The following is a 25406-nucleotide window of genomic DNA, read 5'->3' on the forward strand; positions in this document are numbered from 1 at the left end:
GTAGCACTGCTTCTAATTGTGCATGCTCTGTGTCTCAGGCTGTATCAGATTCTATCATTAAGTTAATCCCCAAGATAGACTCAGACAGCACCCTGGTCAGACTGGAGCCTAGCTTTAGGCTGGGAGGAGAGAGGGGTTTGGGGAGAGAGAGAGAGAGAAACAGAATTGGTACTCAAAATAACCTCAAGAAGCAAAGCTGCTGAAACCAGGAAAATGAAACCTAACAAGGATAATATTAATACTACTACTAATAAAATAGCTACCATTCTTTCAGTGCTAATAACAAGCTAGACACTGTGCTGGCACTTATAAATTTCCCTATTTGATTTCCAAAGTCAGCTATACACATTCAGCATGGAAAAAAAACTCTGCAGGTGGTTCTCATGAAAAAAAATCTAAAGGTTTTAGTGACCACAAGCTCAGTAGTCAGTAACATTGTTAGCACATGTGGCTGCAAAAAGGGGGCATGAATTTAGGCAGTTTTTGTGATATTGTAGTGCCCAGATCAAGGGTGATAAATAAACCTAATTTAGCAAGAGGCTACCTCTTGCACCCCATTAACTGAGCTCAGGGTCTTGAGGGACACAAGATAAAGCAAGTGCCTTCCAATGTCATAGTTTCTTATTTGTGGACAGATCTTCACTGAATCCTAACTGGCTTCTTGCTCCTTGGAGATGGCTTGAACATTCTGGGAGAAAAGCTGAAATCTCCTCTTTAGCTTTCTCTCTGCCCACACTACAATCCTGGAGCAGCCACCTCTGGGTTCATGCCTTGACCTGACTTCCCCCTGGGGCACCCCAAAGGCCTCCTCTCCACTAGAATGTCTCAGCCCCCCAAGTTAGAATATTTTCACTCTTTCTTCAGGAGCCAGCTGTACCCATTCTTACTTGAATCCCTCTTCATTGAGGGTCTCTGTTTATTGGACAAGGACTGATGATGATGGGACAAGTGGAGGGAGAAGTGAAACCTTCAATTAAGTAATCCAAGAGAGAAACCAGAATGGGATGGGGGTTGGCCACCAGGCCAGGTAGGAACAGCTGTAGTGTGTTAGTCTGTTCTCATGCTGCTAATAAGAGACTGGGTAATTTATAAAGGAAAGAGGTTTAATTAACTCACAGTTCCACATGGCTGGGGAGTCCTCATAATCATGGTGGAAGGTGAATGAGGAACAGAGTCATGTCTTACATGGTGGCAGGCAAGAGAACATGTGCAGGGGAATTCCTCTTTATAAAACCATCAGATCTCATGAGACTTATTCACTATCATGAGAACAGCATGGGAAAGACTTGCCCCGATGATTCAATTACCTCCTACCGGGTCCCTCCCATGAGATGTGGGAATTGTGGGAACTACAGTTCAAAGTGAGATTTGGGTGGGGACACAGCCAAATCGTATCATAGAGAAAATGGGATATTTAGCTTAGAGAAGGATTTGGGAGTCCCAAGAACTGAACTCATGTAATGATAATTTTAACTATCATGTATTGGATTAAGAGTAACAGGCTTTCTCCTCCATGTTTTATCTACATCATGCTTATTCACCTGAACCTTCACAAGTCGCTTATGAAAATAAGGTAAAGCAAAGCAAGGCAAGACACTGAGAGCTTAAGTTTGAGGTCTCTTAGCTAAGTGAATGTCAGAACCAGCATTCTACCAGAAGTTCTAATGCTACTCTCCACCATCAAGAAGGAGAAAGCAAGATTTATTTTGTTTTACATCAAAAGATAAATGTAGGGATAATCAGCCAACATTCAAGGAAAGCAGATTGTTGGCCCAGTCTAGGAAAGAAGTCTCTAACAGAGCTGTCTGGTAACCAGTGGGTGGCCTGTGGTGCCCTGAGCCTCCCATCAGGAGAGGATCCAAGCAGAAGTCGGCCAACCATCTGCCGTGGATATATTAAGGAGATCTGCCATCTAATGAAGGTTGGGCCAGGAGAACTTGAGAGGATATATGTGCTTGGTTCATTGAAGCCCTCTTGGGTTCTGGGCAGTTCTCTAAAAGCCTGACATTCTAGGATTCCCCAAACCTGATAAACTTCTTTGCAATTATTAAATCCACAAAAATCAATGTCTTCGGAATCTTACCACAGAAAAGCAGTATCTGACCATGTTTGTTTTCTGGGCTGCTTCTCATATTCCATTCTCTCTCTTGCCCAGGATTAATTTTACACTCATATTTTCTTTTCCTTTCTACAGTTAAGAACAATGGTGCACTTATACTATCCTTAGACTATTCTTGAGACATGAATAAGGCCTGAATTCTCTACTCTTAATGAATAACTCCCTGTGTGCCAAATATCAATTCACACTTTATTTTATAACAAATTTTGGTTTCTTAAGCTGTGTGTTCTGAGAACTTGGTATAGGAGTTCCTGGCATCCTCTGATTCACTGTGGCTTTCCATTTTCCATGGTGTTTAATATCTTTATTTTGAAGCTTAAGAACGGTGACACAGGAAAGGGGCAATTTGAGTTCATTAATAGTAATCACAATAATGCAACCACAACCACTAACAGTCACATGGTACTTACTACACACCAGGTCCCATCCTCAGCACCTTAAATATATTAACTCATTTAATCTTCATGACAGGGCCATGAAGTAACTATTCCAATTATCCCCATTTTAAAGGTAAGGAAACAAGTGTGGAGGAGTTAAGTAATTTGCAAGAAGCAGAGATGGGATTTGATTCCAGGCAACTGATAGTGACAGGAGGCAGCCAAATGCCTTGGAAGATAGGGGTGGGTCCCCAGTGAAACCCCACCTTCAAGTCAAAAACAGCCTGAAGGCTGAAAGACCGGACTGCTGATCCTGGATGAAACCTGCATCCCAAAGTGAGAACTTCTGTTCCTGTTTGCCCACCCTTTCCTAATTTATTCTTTCTGAATAATGCCTTTTAACCACGCAAATATTGCTTTTTCCAATACTACCTACAGCCTGCCCTTCCCCTATTCTGAGCCCATAAAAGCCCCAGACTTAACCATATTAGGGGGGACCCTCCTGCCTTTGGGTAGGGGGAACATTCCCACACCCTCTCTCTGCTGAAAGCTGTTTCATCACTCAATAAAACTCCCCACTTGCTCTCTCTTTAATTGTCAGTGCATCCTCATTCTTCTTGGGCATGGGACAGGAACTTGGGAACCAGTGTGCAAACCAGACTCGGCCTAGGTGGTCCAAATGGGTGGACCATCTCCTGTAGCAGGTAGCGTGGTTGAGTGAGGTCCCAGTGGTGTGTCACTGGCTGAAGATCCCCGGCTTGCAAAGTGACCTAGAAAAAAATCCAGCTTAGCAAATGTGTTCCACTGTCCCCACCCTTAATCCACACCATCCTGCCTAGAGTGTGGGCCTGCTGATGACCAAGGGACCCTGGGGGCGTTGTCCACTTCCCTGGCTTTGGCATCCTCATCTGTGACATGAAGAACAGGCCAGGTACTCTGTGATCACTTCCAGCTCTGACGTTCAGGAGACAGCATTTCAAGGCAATGACACAGTATATGGACGTGGCTCTGTGTCCACACCCACAAGCCAGCCAAGAACCCTAAATTCACCTAATAGAGGAGCTCCTTACTCTGTTTTCTGAGCTCTCCATGCATTAAAATGACCTCATTTGATTCAGAAATCCATTCCCGGGTGTGGCGGTCTCTTCGTAGCAATTACATTTCCCCTAATTTATTCCTGAGTGCAGTTGGGAAAACCAGGGGTCAGCGTGTAGCAAAATACACTCTGCAACCTAAAAGTCATTTATTAGCATTCTTTAACTTCCTTTTGACTAAATAAACCATTAATCACATCCTTTAGATTCATTTATTTACTTACCAACACATTTGTTAAATGCTGTTAGTGTAGCAGGCACCATGTTAGCCACTGTGTCTCTGTTTAGGTTTTGGTAAAATCTGACCTGGGCGGCCACATTAGGGCTATGCTACCTGCTGCAAAACCTCCATAGTTCAAAGGCTTAACAAATAAAAGTTTATTTCTTGTTCAGCTAAAGAATAAAACTGGTTCTGACCCAGGTTCTTTCCCTCTTGTGGCTCTCGCTCCCTGGGGCATAGGAGGTAGTTGCGTGCAGCTCTCTGACGGGAAATGAGCAGAAGAGAAGGTGCACTTTTCTCCTACACACCTTTGCCCCAGAAGTCACATGCAGCCCTTCTACTCATTGGTTACATTGGTGGAGACCTGGATGCAAGGTCTGAGCGGGTAGATGGGGTGGGGTGCTGAGAAATGTCACCCCAGCTTAGCAGCTTTTTCTCAGAGGGGAACTGCTGTCTTGGGAGCAGCTTCTGTGAAAGCTATTCAGTGGCTGAATTGTGGCACGCATACCAGAATGCACCTAGCAGGGCCTGCTGGACTCTCCAGTGGAGTTGCCCTGGGCAGGTGGGCAGGAATGCCCTGTCCATGACACTGATGTGCACAACAGCTCCTTGGCAACTCTTCTTTGGAAATTACTTTTCAAGCAATTTGGAAGCAAAAGTTCTTTCTTTGTCAATCCCTCAGTGGTGACAATCTGCATTCTTTCTGGGCTGATTTAATTGTTGCAGGTAGTCACGAGTCGTTCTGAGTTAAGTCTGGAGCATGAAAAGAGTGCAGAGTGCTCAGTCATGTGGTTTTGAATCAAAGTCAAAATGTATCACTAAGTGAAGGGATTGCTTCTATCCAGTGCCTGCCGCATGGACTCTGAGATGAGCCGAGCCCCAGCACTGTTTTGAGCAAGGGTAGGATTGCTTGATTAAGGCAGCAAGAGGAAGAACACTATTCTCTAAATATTAAGTATGTAGTCCAGGACAAGTCTCCAGACCCTTTCTGGACTTGTTTCTTCATCTGTAAATTGGGAGATGGGTGTGGACTAGATCATCCCTTGCCTTCCTTGGACCCCTGACATGCCAGATTCTAAGGATCAAGTTTTCCAAGGAGACTGCTTTGAATCCCACCTCTTATCTGCATAGGTCACTGCCGGAGGATTTGGTTTAAATACAGCCTCATTTTTGCTAAAACTCAGCCTCATATTTCCAGTTATTCACACATTGTATTTTCTAGAATTGGAGAAGCCCAGGCTGGAAAACCTCCTTCAGACAATTTGGAAGCAAAGGTTCCTTCTTTGTAAATCCCTCAGTGTTGGCAATACGCATTCTCTGTGGACAGATTTAATTCTTGCAAATGGGTCCTAGCTCTGCCACCACACATGACACAGGACAAGCCTCAGAACCTCTGCTTCCTCAAATATGACCTGGAAAAATCACAGCCCCCTCCCCGTGGGAATGGTGTGAACTCACAAGTCAGAAAACGCAATGTCTGGGCATGGTGCCTGGCACGAGAAAGCACCAACAGATACACACCATTGGGACTGGGCTATCTTGACCATTACTATCAGCCATTCCACTCCCGGACCTGCTCCATGGGACCCCTGTTGGTGATCTGGGGAATAGGCGGACCTCCTGGCAGCATCCCTCTTTGGATTGTACTGTTTTAAAAGAAAAGTCATAATAATAGCGGGGCAGTTCTACTCCTTGCTCCCAGCTTTTATCCTTGGGTCATGTCACACAAAAGCAGTCAGACCCCTCTTCTGCGAGGCAGCCCTCAAATGCAGAATGCCAGCTAGAAACATCTCACTGTCTCTCCAGGATCCTCACACTTGTACTTTCTGCCATCATTCCTCTTATAAAAATGAATTCCTGGGGTTTTTTCCCCTACAATTCTGACTCCTCCTCCTTGAAAAGGAAACAGCTTGTCTTTATTTCCTTTAAAATGGGACACAGACATGCATGGTGGTTCATGCTTACAATCCCAGCACTTTGGAAAACCAAGGCAAGAGGGTTGCTTGAGGCCAGGAGTTTGAGACCAGCCTGGGCAACATAGCGAGATCTCAGCTCTACAAAAATTCAAAAAAAAGTAGCCAGGTGTGGTGGCACACACCTGTGGTCTCAGCTACTTAGGAGGCTGAGGTGGGGGCCCTGGAGGTCAAAGCTGTAGTGAGCTATGATTGCACCACTGCACTCCAACCTGAGCAACAGAGTGAGACCCTGTCTCAAAAAATAAAAATTAAAAATAAATAAAACGGGACATGGAATGAAGCCGTAGGTGAGACTGCCCTGAGCCCAGCAGAGGGGAATGTCACAACTGCACATTGGAATCACTTGAGGAGGTTTAAAAACTCCAATGCCCAGGGCACACCCAGACCGCTTACATCAGATTCCCCAGGGATTTGACATCAATATTTTCAAATCTTCTAGGTGATTTCAGTGAGCAGCCAAACTTGAGAATCACTGTTATAGACACTTACTCCTATTAATGTGGTATAAAATTACAACCAATTTTTACTAAATTCAAGACTGAGTCATATTTAGTCTACTGTTAAAAAACAAAACAAAACACCATGTCTTTTTTTTACATGGTAGAAAGCCATTGACTCCTATTTTTTTTTTTTTTCTTTTTTAGAGATGAGGTCTCACTGTGTTGCCCAGGCTGGTCTCAAACTCCTAAGCTCAAGCAATTTTCCTGCCTCAGCCTTCCACTCCTGTAAGCTACGATTATAGAAGTGAGCCTCTGCACCCAGCCAGTTCCCAATTCTTTATTGTTTTAATTACTTACATACAAATATTTTATACTTATAGAGATTAAATATTTTCTCGTTAAGTTGGTCTCTTTCATATAATCCAGACCGGGCGTGTTGACTCATGCCTGTAATTCTAGCACTTTGGGAGGCCATGGCAGGTGGATCACCTGAGGTCAGGAGACCAGCCTGGCCAACATGGTGAAACCCCGTCTCTACTAAAAATACAAAAATTAGCCAGGCATGGTGGTGACCTGTAGTCCTAGCTACTTGGAAGATTAAGGCAGGAGAAGTGCTTGAACCTGGGAGGTGGAGGTGGCAGTGAGCTGAGATTGTGCCACTGCACTCCAACCTGCGTGACAGAGCGAGACTCCATCTCAAAATAAATAAATAAAAAGAATTTTAAAAATATATAATCCAGAAGTCAACAAACTTTTTCTGAAAAGGGTTAAATAATAAATATTTTGGGCTTTATAGGCCATGCAGTCTCTGTCACAAGTAATCAATTCTTCTATTACAGCACAAAATCAATTCTTCTATTACAGCACAAACCATAGACATCCATGAACAAATGAATGTAGATATGTTCCAATAAAACTTTATTTATAAAAACAGGCAGCAAGCCAGATTCTCCCATAGGCTATAGTTTGTCAATCCCTGTGTAAGTGAGCAACTTTATTTTGGTTTCCAGTTCTGTCATATAGTACATTGGCTTCTACCTTCCTTTGCTCAACAAATCAGATAAGCAACTTTTCTTTGTTTCCATCTAAATCATTGATAAAACTGTTGAACAAGACAAGTCACACCCATTAGGATGGCTATTTCACACCCAGTAGGATGGCTATTCTGAGAAAAAGAAAATAAGAAAACAATAAGTGTTGGCAAGGCTGTGGAAATATTGAACCCTTGTGCATTGCTAGTGAGAATGCAGAATGGGACAGTCACTGAGGAAATCAGTATGGTAGTTTCTCAAAAAATTCAACATAGAATTATCAGGAGCTATATTTCTGGGTATATACCCAAAAGAATTGAAAGCAGGGAGTGGAACAGATATTTGTACATTAATATTCATTGCAGCATTACCCACAACAGCCAAAAGCTAGAAGGCACCCAAATGTCCATCAAAGGATGAATGGATAAACAAAATGTGGTGTATACTGCTGCTATGGTTTAGATGTGATTTATCCCCACTTAAAACTCCTGTTGAAATTTGATTCCCAATATGGCAGTGTTGGGAGGCGGAGCCTAGTGGGAGGTGTTTGGTTCTCGGGTCCCCATCGTCATGAATAGATTAATGTTGTCTCACAGGTATGAGAGCGTTCTCACCTGCTCAGGAATGGATTACTCCCTGGAAGCGGGAATTCTTTTTTTTTTTTTTTAGATGGTGTCTTACTCTGTCACCCAGGCTGGAGTGCAGTGGTGTGATCTCGGCTCACTGCAACCTCCACCTCCCAGGTTCAAGCAATTCTCCTGCCTTAGCCTCCTGAATAGCTGGGACTACAGACGTGTGCCACCATGCCTGGCTAATTTTTGTTTTTTTGTATTTTTAGTAGAGACAGGGTTTCACCATAGTGGCCAGGCTGCTCTGGAACTCCTGACCTCATGATCCACCTTCTTCAGCCTCCCAAAGTGCTGAGATTACAGGTGTGAGCCACCGTGCCCGGCCTGGGAGTTCTTACAAAGTGATATCACTGCTCTTGTGATATTGAACATGCCTGCTCCTCCTTTGTCCTGCCATGTTATAACACAGCATGGAAGCCATCACCAAAAATCAGCACCCTGCCCTTGAACGTCCTGATCTAGAACTATGAACTAAATAAACCTCTTTTTAAAATAAATTACCCAGAATCAGGTATTCTGTTATAATAACACTAAACACAATAAGACATATACATACAGTGGAATATTATTCAGCCTTAAAAATGAATGACCATTTTTTTTAAACAACAGAGATTTTTTTTTTAAGTTTATGGATACATAATAGATGTACATATTTTTGTAGTACATGTCTATGTACATTATACATTATATACACACATTATATGCAGTCATGTAATGTGTAAAGATCAAATCAGAGTAATTGGTACATCCACCACTTTAATATTTATCTTTTCTTTGTGTGTGTGTGTGTGTGTGTGTGTTTTTGTTTGTTTTTTTTTTGTTTTTTTTTTTTTGTGAGATGGAGTCTCACTCTATCGCCCAGGCTGGAGTGCAGTGGCACTATCTCGGCTCACTACAAGCTCTACCTCCTGGGTTCACGCCATTCTCCTGCCTCAACCTCCCGAGTAGCTGGGACTACAGGCGCCCACCACCGTGCCCGGCTAATTTTTTTGTATTTTTAGTAGAGACGGGGTTTCACCGTGTTAGCCAGGATGGTCTCGATCTCCTGACCTCGTGATCCACCCGCCTCGGCCTCCCAAAGTGCTGGGATTACAGGCATGAGCCACCGCGCCAGGCCTTATCTTTTCTTTATGCTAGGAACGTTTGAATTACTCTCTTATAGCTATTTTGAAATAAACAACAGATTATTGTTAAGTATCATCACCCTACTGCCCTATTGAACACTAGGCCTTATTTCTTCTATTTAACTAAATATTTGTACCAATTAATCAACTTCTCTTCATCCCTATTTTTCTCCTACCCTTTCCAGCATTTGGTAACCACCAATCCTACTCTCTGTCTTTATGAGATCCAGGGTTTCTAGTTCCCATATTTGTGTAAGAACATTCCACACTTGCTTTTCTGTGCTTGGCTTATTTATTCATTTATTTCACCAAACACAATGACCTCCAGTTCCTTCAGTGTGGCTGCAAAGGACAGGATTTTTTTTTTTAATGGCTAACTAATATTCCATTATGTGGAATATATACAATATAAATAATAACTCCTCACATATATACCACATTTAGGAGTGCCATTTTGATATATGCCACATGGATGAATCCTGAAGACAAGCTGAGTGAAATCCCCCAGATTTAAAAAGATAAATATTGTATGATTCCCCTTATAAGGGGTACCTAGAATAGAAAAGGTAAATTCATAGAGTCAGAGACAGAAAGTAGAACAGAGGTTACCAAGGACTGGGAGGAGAGGAGAATGAGGAGTTACTGGTTTATGGGCACTGAGTTTCCATCTGAGAAGATGAAAAGGGTTTGTAGATAAACTGTAGTGATGGTTGCATAGTAATGTGAATGTACACAATGCCACAGAACTGCACGTTTAAAAGGGGTTATTTTTATGTGTATTTGACCACAATTAAAAACAATAAAAACCAAAAGAGCCTGAAGGCCAGCCTCCAAAGATCTCCCTCCAGCTGTCATCAATACCTGAGCCCATACACTTCAAATACAACCACCAGCACAGAGCTGGTGACAGAAAATTGTGAATAAAAATAAACGAATCTGATGTCAGTTTCTTGTCTATAGCATCACTTCCCTATCATTCTCAGGAGATCCTAATAGATCTCATAAATGCTTTAACATATCTTCTCACTTATTAGCTCATCGATTACTCTACCAGCTTTGTCACCTGTAGAGGAAGGAACTGAGTTTCACTTTGCCATTCTAGAAAAGATGAGTCGGTGGAGCCCTCAGGACCTGCCCCGCAGCAGCACGCAGGCTGCACGTCAGGGCGTGGTTGGGAGCTGCTCTGTCTCTGGTCAGCTGCAGTTTCCTCACCTGAACACACAGCTGAGGTCTGCTGGGGCCCCTCATGGCATGTATACCGATCAGCAAGGCCCTCTTCTTCCATGATTTTGCTGATCTCTGTGCATACGATGCAAAATGTTCACGACATAGCCGACCATTAAGACAGCGATGCAGGGAGTGAAGGGTGCTGTCTCCGTGGTGTGGCGCTCCCTCTCGTGGTGAATGCGGGAAAGGTCAGACAGACAAGAACTGTACACGTTCCATCTGCGTTTGGCATTTTTTTGTAACACAGCTCAATTTGTCCTGTAATTTTCATGTTGTAACTATAACTCTAATGAAGACTTTTGCCCCTGTCTAAACTAAAATATAAAATAAAATAGAATAATAAAATAAAATTAAAATGTATAACTACAACAACAGATACTCTTAAAGGCAGTTTTTCATCTAGACACCCTATAAAGGCTTGAGTATTTTTCTCTTAAAAAAAAAAAAAAAAAATGACTGGGCCGGGTGGGGTGGCTCACATCTGTAATCTTAGCACTTTAGGAGGCCGACCTGTGTGGATCATTCGAGGTCAGGAGTTCAAAACCAGAGTCTGGCCAACACAGTGAAACCCCGTTTCTACTAAAAATACAAAAAAAATTAGCCGGGCATGGTGGCGGGCGCCTGTAATCCCAGCTACTCGGGAGGCTGAGGCGGGAGAATCGCTTGAACCCAGGAGGCAGAGGTTGCAGTGAGCCGAGGTCTCCAGCCTGGGAGACAGAGCGAGACTCTGTCTCAAAAAAAAAAAAAAAAAAAAAAGGACTGACTCAACATTTTTTGAGGTCATAAACTTGAGAAATAATAAAAACTGTGGACCCAATCTCTTTCTATGCCCCTAACATGTCATAAAGATACAAAAATGACAAAAAAAAAACCACAACTGTGTGCAATTGTATACAGAAAATTGTGTGAAGAAATATATACATAATTCCAGGAGATTTAGCCTCCCTCGAATCCATTCATGGATCCTGAATTTCAGGATAAGAATCCAAAAGAGACTCAGGGAAGAAGAACCTGAGTCCTTGATGAACTCACAGGGCTACTGAATCAACAACCCTGAAGCTTGACCTATATATGAACCTTCCTTTAAGTTAAATAATTCATTTTCTTATTGTTGAAGGTGGCTTGAGAGAGGTTTTCTGTTACTCACAATGAAAAACATCCTAATCGATACACTTAGGAAACACCAAACCCTGATCTAGCTCGACTGTTTCTTGACTCTCTACCCACACCTAAACAGATGAATACTTTTAAAAAATCATACAAACCAAGCCAACTTGGGTTACTTCAAAATTACGACCACAACTCTCACATGGCACCTAGGAATGTCTGTCACTCCACTTACAATTCCGGAAAATATTTCCCTCTTACTTTCTGGGATGCAAATTCCATACTTCCTTCTCTCTCCTCAAATCACCCTCACCTGCCCCCCACCCCATCCCATCTCAGCCAACAGCATTGCCCAATATATCATAGAAAGGTGGACAGTCAGAAAAGAGCCATTCCATCCCTACCACTGCGTCTATCACCTTACCTGGGCTTGCACCTGCAAAATCCACCTTCCCTCCTGGTAGGGATGAAGAAGGCCACTCCTCCACCTGTGCTTTGAGTTTCAATCCCCTTTTGCTCTCAAGAACTCTGCCCTTGCAAATATCCCCTTCTTTCATGCCATATTGATTGTTCCCTCAATCAAAGTATTCCCATTGGCAAATTAACATGATTAGCTTTCATATGTCTTTAAAAAGTTTTCTCTCTTGATTCACTCCAGCCACTACCTCTTTTACCTGCTCACTTTCCACCTTCCATGGGCTCTTGAACCCTCTCCAACTGAGCTTTTGCAGTGTCCAACATGCAATCAAAATGGCCTTTCTTAGAGTTATTCTCATGCTACAGGGTGACCCATGTCAAAGTCAGTTCTCCATCTTAACCTAACTAGATCTGCCAGCAGCAATAGACACACATGGGTTCTCCTTCATTCTCAAAACACTTCTAGGCCCTGTGACTCTCCTCCCACCACACTGGCCTTTCTTCCTTGACTAATTCCTTTTTGGCTCCCCAACCTCTAATATTGATGTTCTTGAGGACTTTTGTCTTCATCCTTCTCCTTTTCTATATCTACACTCCTCCTGTAAGTGATCTCTTCCAGTCCCAAGGAGATACAGAATTGACGGCGGTCAAACTCACAATTTCCTCTCTGGCAAGCACCAGACTCACATCCTACTGTCCACCAGATATCACCACTTGGATATCTGACAAATTCTCAAATTTGGGGTCATATGTGAAGGGATTAAAAGACCAGGAACCACACTAAACAAGCCAGCAATCATTACAAATAATATGTAGCAATGACTTACATTGTCTATAAAAGCAAAAGGTTATCACACAATTTGCTTGAGCAAGCTCTACATATTGTGTGGTTGTTGAGTAGAACTGTTTGTTGACCTAAATGCACTCACTGATATACCTATGCAGTAAAATCCTTTTACGTTACAGGGAGCAGAAAATCTTTCTTTGGCATCAGTTTGATGAGATGCTGGATGTCTTACTTCTCACAGGCAGCAGGGGGTATCTACTTTTCGCCCCATTGAATGTCCAGTCCAGCTCTGTGGTCCAGTTGACAACCATCACCATAGCAACTTATATACTCATTTGCAGCAAGAATAAATAAGTATGTCTTGAAGGGCAGGCTGTCACCATTCTCCTTGATATTGATTCTGCTGCTCATGGTCTTAAAAAAGCTACCTTTTTTGTTTTTAAATAAGCATAGCTGGCCGGGAACAATGGCTCACGTCTGTAATCCCAATACTTTGGGAGGCCGAGGAGGGTGGATCACCTGAAGTCAGGAGTTCGAGACCAACCTGGCAAACATGGTGAAACCACATCTCTACTAATAATACAAAAAAAAATTAGCCAGGTGTGGTGATGCATGCTTGTAATCCCAGCTACTTGGGAGACCGAGGCAGAGAACTGCTTGAACCTGGGAGGTGGAGGTTGCAGTAGGCCGAGATCGCTCCACTGCACTCCGGTCTGGGCAACAGAGCAAGACTCTGTCTCAAAATAAATAAATAAATGAATAAAATGTTTAAAAAAAAAAAAAAGAAGAAAAAGCAAATGTCCTTCTAGTCCTACTTTTCTAATAGCCGTATTAATTTTTTAATAATGTTGGTGTAAGAACAAACATATAGATCTATGGAATGGTATAGAAACTCAGGAATAGACCCATTTACATATTGAAACTGAATTTATGATAAAGAGGGGTCCATACAACACTGGGAAATGATTATACAGTATACACTTTGAAGGAAATAAATTCACTGTATGCAGAAAAATGAATCTGGATCCCTAAATGAAAATACATGTAAAAGTGGATTTTAGATGGATTTTTGGCCTGAACATGAAAGATAAAACCAAGTTAACAGAAGGAAATATAGAAAAATATCTTTGTCACCTAAGGATGAAAAAAGACACTTTTAGCAAAACTTTAAAAGCATAAGGACAAGGCAAAGGTAAATATTTAAGATCAAAAAAGGATAATCATGGACAAAATTAATGAGAGATAACAGAATGGTCAAAGATATTTGAAATTCCTAAAACTGAGAAAAGGATTGTTTCCCTAGATACATGCAACCCCCACAAATCAATGAGAAAAATAAAATAGCAACCCTTCTTTTTTTGTGGTTGCTTATGCTTTAGGTGTCATAACTAAGAAGCCATTACTTAATTCAAGGTTGCAAATATTCATACCTGTTTTCTTCAAAGGGTTTTGTAGTTTTAGTTCTCTTATTTAGGTCTATGCTTCATTTTGAGTTTATTTAAAATGGCATAAGGAAGAAGTCCAACTTGATTGTTTTTGCATGTGGATATCCAGTTGTCCCAGCAATGTTTGTTAAAAGCCTATTCTTTTCCTACTGGATTGTCTTGGTACAAATCAATCGCCCATAAATGTATGAATTTGGTCAGGCACGCTGGCTCTCGCCTGTAATCCCAGCACTTTGGGAGGCCAAGGTGGGTGGATCACCTGAAGTCAGGAGTTTGAAACCAGCCTGGCCAACATGGTGAAACCCTGTTTCTACTAAAACTACAACAATTAGCCAGGCATGGTGGTGGACCCTTGTAATCCCAGTTACTCGGAAAGCTGAGGCAGGAGAATAGCTTGAACCTGGGAGGCAAAGGTTACAGTGAGCTGAGATCACACCATTGCACTCCAGCCTGGGTGACAAGAATGAAACTCCATCTCAATAAATAAATATGAATTTGCTTATGGATCCTCAACTCTATTCCACTGACCCATATGTCTACCCTTATATTAGTACCACACTGTCTTGATTACTGTAGCTTTGTAAGATTTGAAATCTGAAGGTGTGAATTTTCCAACTTTGTTTCTTTTTCTAGGTTGTTTTGGCTATTCTGGATCCTTTGCAATTTTTATTAGTCCATTTTTGCACTGCTATGAAGAACTGCCTGAGACTGGGTAATTTGTAAAGGAAAGAGTTTTAATTGACTCACAGTTCTGCATGGCTGGGGAGGCCTCAAGAAACTTATAATAATGGCATGAGGCAAAGGGGAAGCAAGACATCTTCACAAAGTGGCAGCAAGGAGAAGTGCTGAGTGAAGGGGGAAGAGCTCATTATAAAACCATCAAATCTTGTGAGAACTCATTCACTATCACAAGAATAGCATGGGGGAAACCACTCTCACGATTCAGTTACCTCCACCTGGTCTCTCACTTGACACGTGGGGATTATGACGATTACAATTCAAGATAAGATTTGGGTGGGGACACAAAGCCTAACCATATCACATTTTCATATGAATTTTAGACTCAGCTTGTCATTTTCTGCAAGAAAAAAATAACGGTCAACTGGAATTTTGATAGGCATTGCATTGAATCTGTAGATCAATTTAGGGAGGACTGCCATCTTAACAATATTAAGTCTTTCAATCCACAAACATGGGTTTCTTTCCATTTATTTTCCATTTATCCATTTATACATTTATCCATTAATAATAAGAAATTATTCCTTAATTTCTTTCTATGATGTGTTATAGTTTTCAATGTCCAAGTTATGCACTTATTTTGTTAAATTTATCACTAAGTATATTCTTTTTTGATGGTATTGTAAATTCAATTGTTTCCTTAGTTTTATTTTTTGTTATTTATTGTTAATGTATAGTAATATGATTTCTTTTTGTGTATCGACCCTGTATCTTGTAACCCTGCTTAACTGTTTATTAGTTCTAACAATTCTTTTTTAGGTTCCTTAGGATTTTCTAGATACAAAATGATATTATCTGTAGAGATCATTTCATTTCCTTTGTAATCTAGGTTCCTTTATTTATTTTTCTTAACCAAGTGCTCTGACAAGAAACTTCAGTACAATATTAAATAGAAGTGCTGAGAGTGGACATCCTGGTGTTATTCCTAGTCTTAAGGGGAAAACATTTAGTCTTTCATTCTTAAATTTGTGTGCCATTTTGCTACTGTTTTTCTATGTCTAATATATTTTTATTTCCCTATTCCTACATTACTGCTTTCTTTTGCTTAATGGCTATTATCTAGTGTACAATTTTAATCCCTTTGTTTCTTTTACTATATGTTTTTAGTTATTGTTTTGGTGGTTTCCCTGTGGAATACAACTAATATATTAATTTAAAGTAATATAGTTTGGATTAATACCAACCTAATTTCAACAGTATACAAATATTTTGCTACAATTTATCTTCATTCTCTCATGCCACTTTTGTGTGATTTTTGTCATATTAATTATACATTATAAACCAACATAGTTGGTTTATAATCATTATAAATCAACATAGTTTTATAATTACTACTGTATGCAGTTGTCTTTTAAATAAGAGAGGAAAAGAAAGGAGTTAAAAATAAAAACCCATTTCTGCTGTCTTTTACATTTACCTATATAGTTACCTTTACTGTACTTTTTATTTCTTCATGTGGATTTAACATGTAGGATTCTCTCATTTTACCATGAAAGATTCCTTTCAGAATTTCTTGTAGGGCAGGTCTGCTAAAGACGATTTCTTTCAGTTTTTGTTCATCTGTAAAATGTCTTAATTTCCCCTTTGTTTTTTGAAGGTTTGCTGATAAAGAATTCTTGGTTGACAATCTTTCTTTCAACATTTTGAATGTCATCTCATTGCCTTCTGGCCTCCATTGTTTCTGATTAAAAGTTAGTTATTAATCTTTTTGAGAATCCTTGTATATAATGGATCACTTTCTCTTGCTGCTTTCAAGACATCCTCTTTGTGGTTAGCTTTCAGCAGTTTGACTATGGTGTGTCCAAGTTTGGGTCTCTTTGAGTGCACATATTCAAATTTTGCCATTAAAGTCAAAGATTTTTTTCTGTTTCCTTTCCCCTTTTCTGTCTTTCTGGGACTTCCACTTTGCATATGTTGGTACATTTGATGGTTTCTCACAGGTCACTGAGGCTCTGGGTTTTTTTGTGTGTGTGTCTGTTTTATCTTAAAAAAAAACAAAACAAATCCAGGAGCTCTTTTTTTGAAAAAACTAACAAAATACATAGGCCACTAGCTAGACTAGTAAAGAAGAAGAGTGAGAAGAATATAGACACAATAAAAATTGATAAAGGGGATGTCACCACTGATCCCACAGAAATACAAACTACCATCAGAGAATACTATAAACACCTTTATGCAAATAAACTAGAAAATATAGAAGAAATGGATAAATTCCTGGACACATACACCCTACCAAGACTAAACCAGGAAGAAGTTGAATCCCTGAATAGACCAATAACAAGCTCTGAAATTGAGGCAGTAATTAGTAGCCTACCAACCAAAACAAAGCCCAGGACAAGATGGATTCACAGCTGAATTTTACCAGAAATACAAGGAGGAGCTGGTACCATTCCTTCTGAAGCTATTTCAAACAATTGAAAAGGAAGGACTCCTCCCTAACACATTTTATGAAGCCAGCATCATCCTGATACCAAAACTGGGAAGAGACACAACAAAAAAAGAAAACTTCAGGCCAATATCCCTGATGAACATCAATGTGAAAATCCTCAATAAAATACTAGCAATCCAAATCCAGCAGCACATCAAAAAACATGCATCACGACCAAGTTGGCTTCATCCCTGGGATGCAAGGCTGGTTCAACTACAAATCAATAAACATAATCCATCACATAAACAGAACCAAAGACAAAAACCACATTATTATCTCAATAGATGCAGAAAAGACCTTTGATGAAATTCAACATCCCTTCATGTTAAAAACTCTCAATAAACTAGGTGTTGATAAAACATATCTCAAAATAAGAGCTAGTTATGACAAACCCACAGTCAATATCATATTGAATGGGAAAAAGCTGGAAGCATTCCCTTTGAAAACCAGTACAAGACAAGAATGTGCTGTCTCACCACTCCTATTCAACATAGTGTTGGAAGTTCTGAGGGACCGGGAATGGTGGCTCACGCCTGTAATTCCAGCACTTTGGGAGGCCAAGGTGGATGGATCACCTGAGGTCAGGAGTTCAAGACCAGCCTGCCCAACATGATGAAACCCCGTCTCTACTAAAAATACAAAAATTAGCTAGGCATGGTAGCATATACCTATAATCTCAGCTACTCAGGAGGCTGAGGCAAGAGAATATCTTGAACCCAGGAAGTGGAGATTGCAGTGAGCCAAGACATGCCACTGCACTCCAGCCTGGGTGACAGAGCAAAACTCTGTCCAAAAAAAAAAAAAGGAGTTCTGGCCAGGGCAAACAGGCAAGAGAAAGAAATAAAGGGTATTCAAATAGGAAAAGAGGAAGTCAAGTTGTCTCTGTTTGCAGATGACATGATTTTATATTTAGAAAACCCCGTCATCTCAGCCCAAAAACTTGTTGAACTGATAAGCAACTTCAGCAAATTCTCAGGATACAAAATCACTGTGCAAAAAGCACAAGCATTTCTTAACACCAAAAGGCAAGCAGAGAGCCAAATTATGAATGAACTCCCATTCCCCATCACTACAAAAAGAATAAAATACCTAGGAATACAGCTCACAAGGGATGTGAAGGACCTCTTCAAAGAGAAGTACAAACCACTGCTCAAGGAAATAAGAAAGGACACAAACAAATAGAAAAACATTTCATCCTCATGGATAGGAAGAATCAATATTATGAAAATGGCCATACTGCCCAAAGTAACTTACAGATGCAATGCTATTGCCATGAAACTACCATTGACTTTTTTTACAGAATTAAAAAAAAAGATTGTAAATTTCATATTGAATCAAAGAAGACCCCACATAGCCAAGACAATCCTAAGCAAATACAAAGCTGGAGGTATCATGCTACCTAACTCCAAACTATTCTACAAGGCTACAGTAACCAAAACAGCATGGTACTGGTACCAAAACAGACATATAGACCAATGGAGCAGAACAGAGACCGCACATCTATAACCAACTGATCTTCGACAAACCTGTCAAAAACAGGCTATGGGGAAAGGATCTCCTATTCAGTAAATGGTGCTGGGAAAACTTGCCTGCCATATGCAGAAAATTGAAACTGGATGCCTTCCTTACAGCTTATACAAAAATTAACTCAAGATGGATTGAAGACTTAAATGTAAAACCCCAAACCATAAAAACCCTAGAAGAAAATCTAGACAATACCATTCAGGACATAGGCATGGGCAAAGACTTCATGACAAAAATGCCAAAAGCAATTGAAACAAAAGCTAAAATTGACAAATGGGATTTAATTAAACTAAAGAGCTCTGCATAGCAAAACAAACAAACAAACAAAAAACTATCATTAGAGTGAAGAGATGACCTACAGAATGGGAGAAATTTTTTGCAGTCTACCCATCTGACAAAGGTCTAATACCAGGATTTACAAGCAACTTAAACATATTTGCAAGAAAAAAAACAAACCCATCAAAAAGTGGGCAAAGGATATGAACAGACTTTTCTTAAAAGAAGACATTTATGCGGCCAAGAAACATAAGAAAAAAAGCTCAACATCACTGATCATCAGAGAAATGCAAATCAAAACCACAACGAGATACCATCTCACACCAGTCAGAATGGCAATTATTTAAAAGTGAGGAAACAATAGCTGCTGGCAAGGCTGTGGAGAAATCGGAACACTTTTACACTGTTGGTGGGAATGTAAATTAGTTTATTTATTGTGGAAGACAGTATGGCGATTCCTCAAGGATCTAGAACCAGAAATACCATTTGATCCAGCAATCCCACTACTGTGTCTATACCCAAAGGAATATAAATCATTCTGCTATAAAGATACATGCACACATATGTTTATTGCAGCACTATTTACAATAGCAAAGACATGGAACCAACTCAAATGCCCATCAATGATACATTGGATAAAGAAAATGTGGTACGTATACACCATGGAATTCTATGCAGCCATAAAAAGGAATGAGATCATGTCCTTTGCAGAAACATGGATGAAGCTGGAAGCCATTATCCTCAGCAAACTAACACAGGAACAGAAAACTAAACACTGCATGTTCTCACTCATAAGTGAGAGCTGAACATTGAGAACCACATGGACACACACAGGGTTGAACAACACACACCAGGGACTGTTAGGGGGTGGGGGGTTAGGGGGTGGGGGATAAGGGGAGGGAATTTAGAGGATGGGTCAATAGGTGCAGCAAACCACCATGGCACAGGTATACTTATGTAACAAATCTGCATGTTCTGCACATGTATTCTGGGTTTTTTTTTTTTTTTTTGAAGAAATAAAGAAAAAGAAAGTTTTCCTCATGTAATATCAGTTGGCCTGTCTTCAAGCTGATTCCTTCTTTTGTCAATTTAAATTTGCTGTTGTGCCCCCTCTAGTGAATTTTTATTTCTGTTATTGTACTTTCCAACTCCAGAATTTCTACTTTGTTCTTTAAAAAAAAAAAAACTGTATGTCTTTAAAGACACTGTCTGATGAGACATCATTCTCATTTTTTCCTTTAACTCTTACAGTTTCTTTTAGTTCTTTGAACATAGTTAAAACAGCCAATTACCAGCCAGGTGCAGTGGCTCATGCCTGTAATCCCAGCGCTTTGGGAGGCCGAGGCAGGTGGATCACGAGGTCAGGAGATCAAGACCATCCTGGCTAACACGGTGAAAGCCCATCTCTACTAAACAAAATACAAAAAATTAGTCAGGCACGGTGGCAGGTGCCTGTAGCCCCAGCTACTCGGGAGGCTGAGGCAGGAGGATGGCATGAACCCAGTAGGTGGAGCTTGCAGTGAGCTGAGATTGCACCACTGCACTCCAGCCTGGGGGACAGAGTGAGACTCCGTCTCAAAAAAAAAAAAAAAAAAATAGCCAACTACCATACTTTCTTATTTTTTGTATGTCTCTTAATTTTTTGTTCTTGAAAACTGGATATTTTATATAATATTATGTGACAACTATGGAAATCAGAGCTTCCCCTCTCTGTTGTTGTTTCTGTTTTGTTGTTGTTGCCACTGCTGCTGTTTAATTTTTTTTCCTGTACTAATTCTGTAAAGTCTGTATTTTTGTTATGTGTGGCCCCTACCGTTTCTTGGTTAGTTTAGTAGTCAGCTAATAATTGGGCAGTTTTCCTTAAATTCTTAGAATCAACAAGTCTCCCAGCCTGTGTCCCCATATCTGTGTTGGGCACAAAGCTTTGAACACTCCAGCAGGTGGGCTTTTGTGTGTGTGTGTGTGTTTTGAGACAGAGTCTCACCCTGTTGCCCAGGCTGGAGTACAGTGATGTGATCTCGAGTCCCTGCAACCTGCACCTCCCAGGTTCAAGCGATTCTCCTGCCTCAGCCACCCAAGTAGCTGGGATTATAGGAGTGCACCACCATGTCCGTCTGCCTTTCTTTTTTTTTTTTTTTTTTTTTTTTTGAGACGGAGTCTCGCTCTGTCGCCCAGGCTGGAGTGCAGTGGCCAGATCTCAGCTCACTGCAAGCTCTGCCTCCCGGGTTCACGCCATTCTCCTGCCTCCGCCTCCCGAGTAGCTGGGACTACAGGCGTCCGCCACCTCGGCCGGCTAGTTTTTTGTATTTTTTAGTAGAGACAGGGTTTCACCGTGTTAACCAGGATGGTCTCGATCTCCTGACCTCGTGATCCGCCCGTCTCGGCCTCCCAAAGTGCTGGGATTACAGGCTTGAGCCACCACGCCCGGCCAGCCTTTCTTTCTCTTTCTTTCTTTCTTTTTTTCTTTCTTTCTTTCTTTCTTTCTTTCTTTCTTTCTTTCTTTCTTTCTTTCTTTCTTTCTTTCTTTCTTTCTTTCTTTCTTTCTTTTTCTGTCTTTCTTTCTTTCCTTTCTTTCTCTCTCTCTCTTTTTTCTTTCCTTCTTCCCTTCCTTCCTTCCTTCCTCTCTCTCTCTTTCTCTCTTTCTTCCCTCCCTCCCTCCTTTCCTTCCTTTCTTCCTTCCTTTCTTGCTTCCTCCTCTTTCTTTTTTGTATTTTTAGTAGAGACTGAGTTTCACCATGTTGGCCAAGCTGGTCTCGAACTCCTGGCCTCAAGTGATCCACCTACCTTGGCCTCCCAAAGTGCTGGGATTACAGGCGTGAGCCACTGCACCCAGCCTCAGCCATCTTTCTTAAATAGGTGCATCTCAATATTTTCAGTTCTCAGCATGTTGCAAGCCTTTAGTTAATTTTCATAGTTATAAAAGTTTAGACAATATTCTCATTGCTTTAATGGAGTAGTGAAATTTTGGAGTTCCTTGCTTTGCTGTTTTGAAGATGTTCCTTCTTGACTCTTTCTTATAATTACCATCTCTTTGCTGAAATTCCCCATCTGTTCATGTATGTTGTTCATTTTTTATTATCAGATATTTTAACCCATTAATCCTAATTATTTTAAATTCTTGCTTGATAGTTTCAAAATATTGCTCATATATCAATCTCTTGCTATTGATTGCTTTATCTCTTGGGAGTTTGTTTGTTTGCTTTGTGTGTTTAATGCTTCCTTGATATCTCATAATTTTTTATTGAATACCTGGCATCATTTATAGGACAGTAGACACTGAAGTAAGTAGTATTTATGTCTGAAATGGGCACACTTTTTATGATAGGTCATTAGTGTGGAGGGTTGAGTCAGTCTAGTCAGGAGTTGGGGGGGTTTGGGTTTGTTGTTGCTATGGTTTCCTTCAGTGCACAAACCAGTTTCAAATTCTTCTAGCTTGGGCTGTGATTCAGATGGGAGGTGAGGGGATATTCTTGCCCCACCTTCATCTTTTAGCCAACTGGGCCACAGAGAGGACCTTTCTGCTTGCCTTTGTCCTTCCCTAGTCATAGACTATTACTGCTTGGTACATGCTGTTAGGCTCATGGTGGGGGTTAGGAGGGGTTCTCTGTTGCCCTGGTCTAGCCTCAATATTAGGCTGGCTCTGTAATACTGGACTCTGCGAGTGGGCTTTTAACAATGTTCCTGGCCGGGTGTGGGGGCTCACACCTGTAATCCCAGCACTTTGAGAGACCAAGGCAGGTGGATCACTTGCGGCCAGGAGTTCGCGACCAGCCTGGCCAACATGGCAAAACCTTGTCTTTACTAAAAATATTTTAAAAATTAGCTGGATGTCATGGCAGGTGCCTGTAGTCTCAGCTACTCGGGAGGCTGAGGCACAAGAATTGCTTAACCCAGGAGGCAGAGCTTACAGTGAGTTGAGATGGCACCGCTGCGCTCCAGCCTGGGCAACAGAGAGAGACTTTGTCTCAAAAAACAAACAAACAAAACCCAAAACAACAACAACAACAAAACAAAAGCAAAAAACAATGAGAGGAGCAAGAAAGCACCAAGAGCAGTTCAGCAAGGTTGAGAGAGCAGCATGTTAGTTTCAGAGAGGAAGCAGGTCACTGGAAGGGCTTGCACCACACCCTTAATTAATAAATTAAGGTATACTTTATTAAAGTTGGAATTTTTCTACATGGTAATTTTATTAATTGCTTGCTATATCATTTTTATTATCTAAGCAATGGTTAGCAAATAAACTTGGAAAAGAAAGCCCTTGAAGATAAAAATTAATTGCCTACATCTCTGTCATTCAAATCAACCACTTTTATATTTTGATTTCTTTTTAAAGGAAAGAAATCAAAAGAAAAGAAGAAAGAAATTCCTTCCTTTATGGAGTTGTATTTATTTTACAAAATTTCTATCATATGTTTTATTCAAATTTTTTAATTTAAAAATTTTTATTGATTTGACTGTTTAGGCGTGGCCAGGAATCAAGATTTACCAACCACTCACCAGGTAATTCCAATGTGAAGTCAAAGTCAGGATCCACAGACCTAGATGATCTTCTCTTCTAACACTTTGACATTTTCACGATTTTCTCATCTCAGTGTACATTTATTTTCTGGGACATCATTTCTGGGTTTTTTTTTTTTTTGAAACAGAGTCTCACTCTGTCACCCAGGCTGGAGTGCAGTTGCGCGACCTTGGCTCACTGCAACCTCTGCCTCCCAGGTTCAAGCGATACTCCTGCCTCAGCCTCCCGAGTAGCTGGGATTACAGGAGCCTGCCACCATGCCCTGCTAATTTTTGTATTTTTAGTAGAGACAGGGTTTCACCATGTTGGCCAGGCTGGTATCGAACTCCTGACCTCTGGATCTGCCCGCCTCAGCCTCCCAAAGTGCTGGGATTATAGGCATGAGCCTTTGTGCCCAGCTAGGGCACATTAGAAAATGATAATTTCTAAATGGAATACTCTAAAGTTCTATTCAAAAAAGTCTCATCATCTGGGTGATTTTTAAAGTTTCTTTATGAGACAGAGTCTCACTTTGTCACCCAGGCTGGAGTGCAGTGGTGCAACCAGAGCTCACTGTAACCTCTCACTCTTGGGCTCAAGCAATCCTCCTATCTCAGCCTCCTGAGTAGCTGGGACTACAGGCATAAACCACCACATCCTGCTTTTTTTTTTTTTTAATAGAGATGGGGTGGGCAGGAGTGGGGTCTTAGTATGTTTCTCAGGCTGGTCTTGAACTCCTGGCCTCAAGTGATCCTCCCACTTCAGCCTCCCAAAGTACTGGGATTACACGTGTGAGCCACTGGATCTGGACTCAGATTTGTCTTACTTTTTAATTATTTTATTTTATTAATTTATTTTTTGAGATAGGGTCTTGCTCTGTCACTCAGGATGGATTGCGGTGATGCAATCATGGCTCACTCAGGGTAAGAGAAGCTATTTTTCGCATAGTTTCAAACTCTGTCAAATCCTTTTAAGTGGTCACATAATATTTCATTGAGTTGACATGCCAAACATCACTTAACCATTCTCCAATTATCTAACAGATTTCTAATAGAGCTGTTGTCGTCGTTATTGTTGTTGTTTGCTCCAGTATGAATAATGGTGCAATAAACAAAACTGTTCATAAGTGATTTCCTTTTAAAAATATTTTTGATTATTTCCTTAGGATAATATCCCAGAAATGGAATTATCAGGTCAAAGGGTATGAGCATTTCTAAGGCATTTTGCTAAACTGATTCAAGGAGTAGATTTTAGTATTTGTAAGATAGTTTGTAGTGACTTATTTGCAGAGGTATAAATTCCTTTCAAACAACTACTGGCCATAGCTAAACTGGAATAAAAGGAAAACTTTTTTTTTCGTATGGGATGGGGGAATTCCCGCAGGGACTAAGTTTCAGAAACTGGAGTTCTCTGTCATTGGAAATATTTAATCCCTCCTCACATTGCCATGGGCTTTCCACTGAATGGAAGTGACTCCCTGCCCAGGTGGGAGGGTGGTCTACTTCACTGTTTTCCTAACCAGTTTCTCATGAGAATCACTTAAAGAGCTTTTGAAAGTTAGACTCTAGATTCTGGGGCTCCACCCCAAACCTGCTGATTGATCCTCTACAGTGGCTTTTGGAAGCCACAGAGCTACCTGCTCCTCCCGCCCTGATTCCAACATCTCCCCCAGCTACAATTCCATGATGTTATGAGTCTTCAGATACAGTTGAGGGTTAGAGAGAATGAAGTTCCCGAGCAACGAAGAACTTCTCCCTTCATCTAACAACTGTCGCATACCTCCAAGGGCACCCAGGAAAAGGTGCACAAATATATTCTGCCTCTGCCATGAATCCTGACCCTGTGTGGACATCTCACCTGTTCCACTGCTGTTTTCTTATCTAAATGAACTGAGAATTTGCAGCAAGAGCTGCAGAGCCACAGCATGGATGATCCCGGAATTCTCACTA

Source organism: Macaca fascicularis, chromosome 18 (assembly GCF_037993035.2).
Source record: "Macaca fascicularis isolate 582-1 chromosome 18, T2T-MFA8v1.1".
In the NCBI taxonomy this organism is placed as follows: domain Eukaryota; kingdom Metazoa; phylum Chordata; class Mammalia; order Primates; family Cercopithecidae; genus Macaca; species Macaca fascicularis.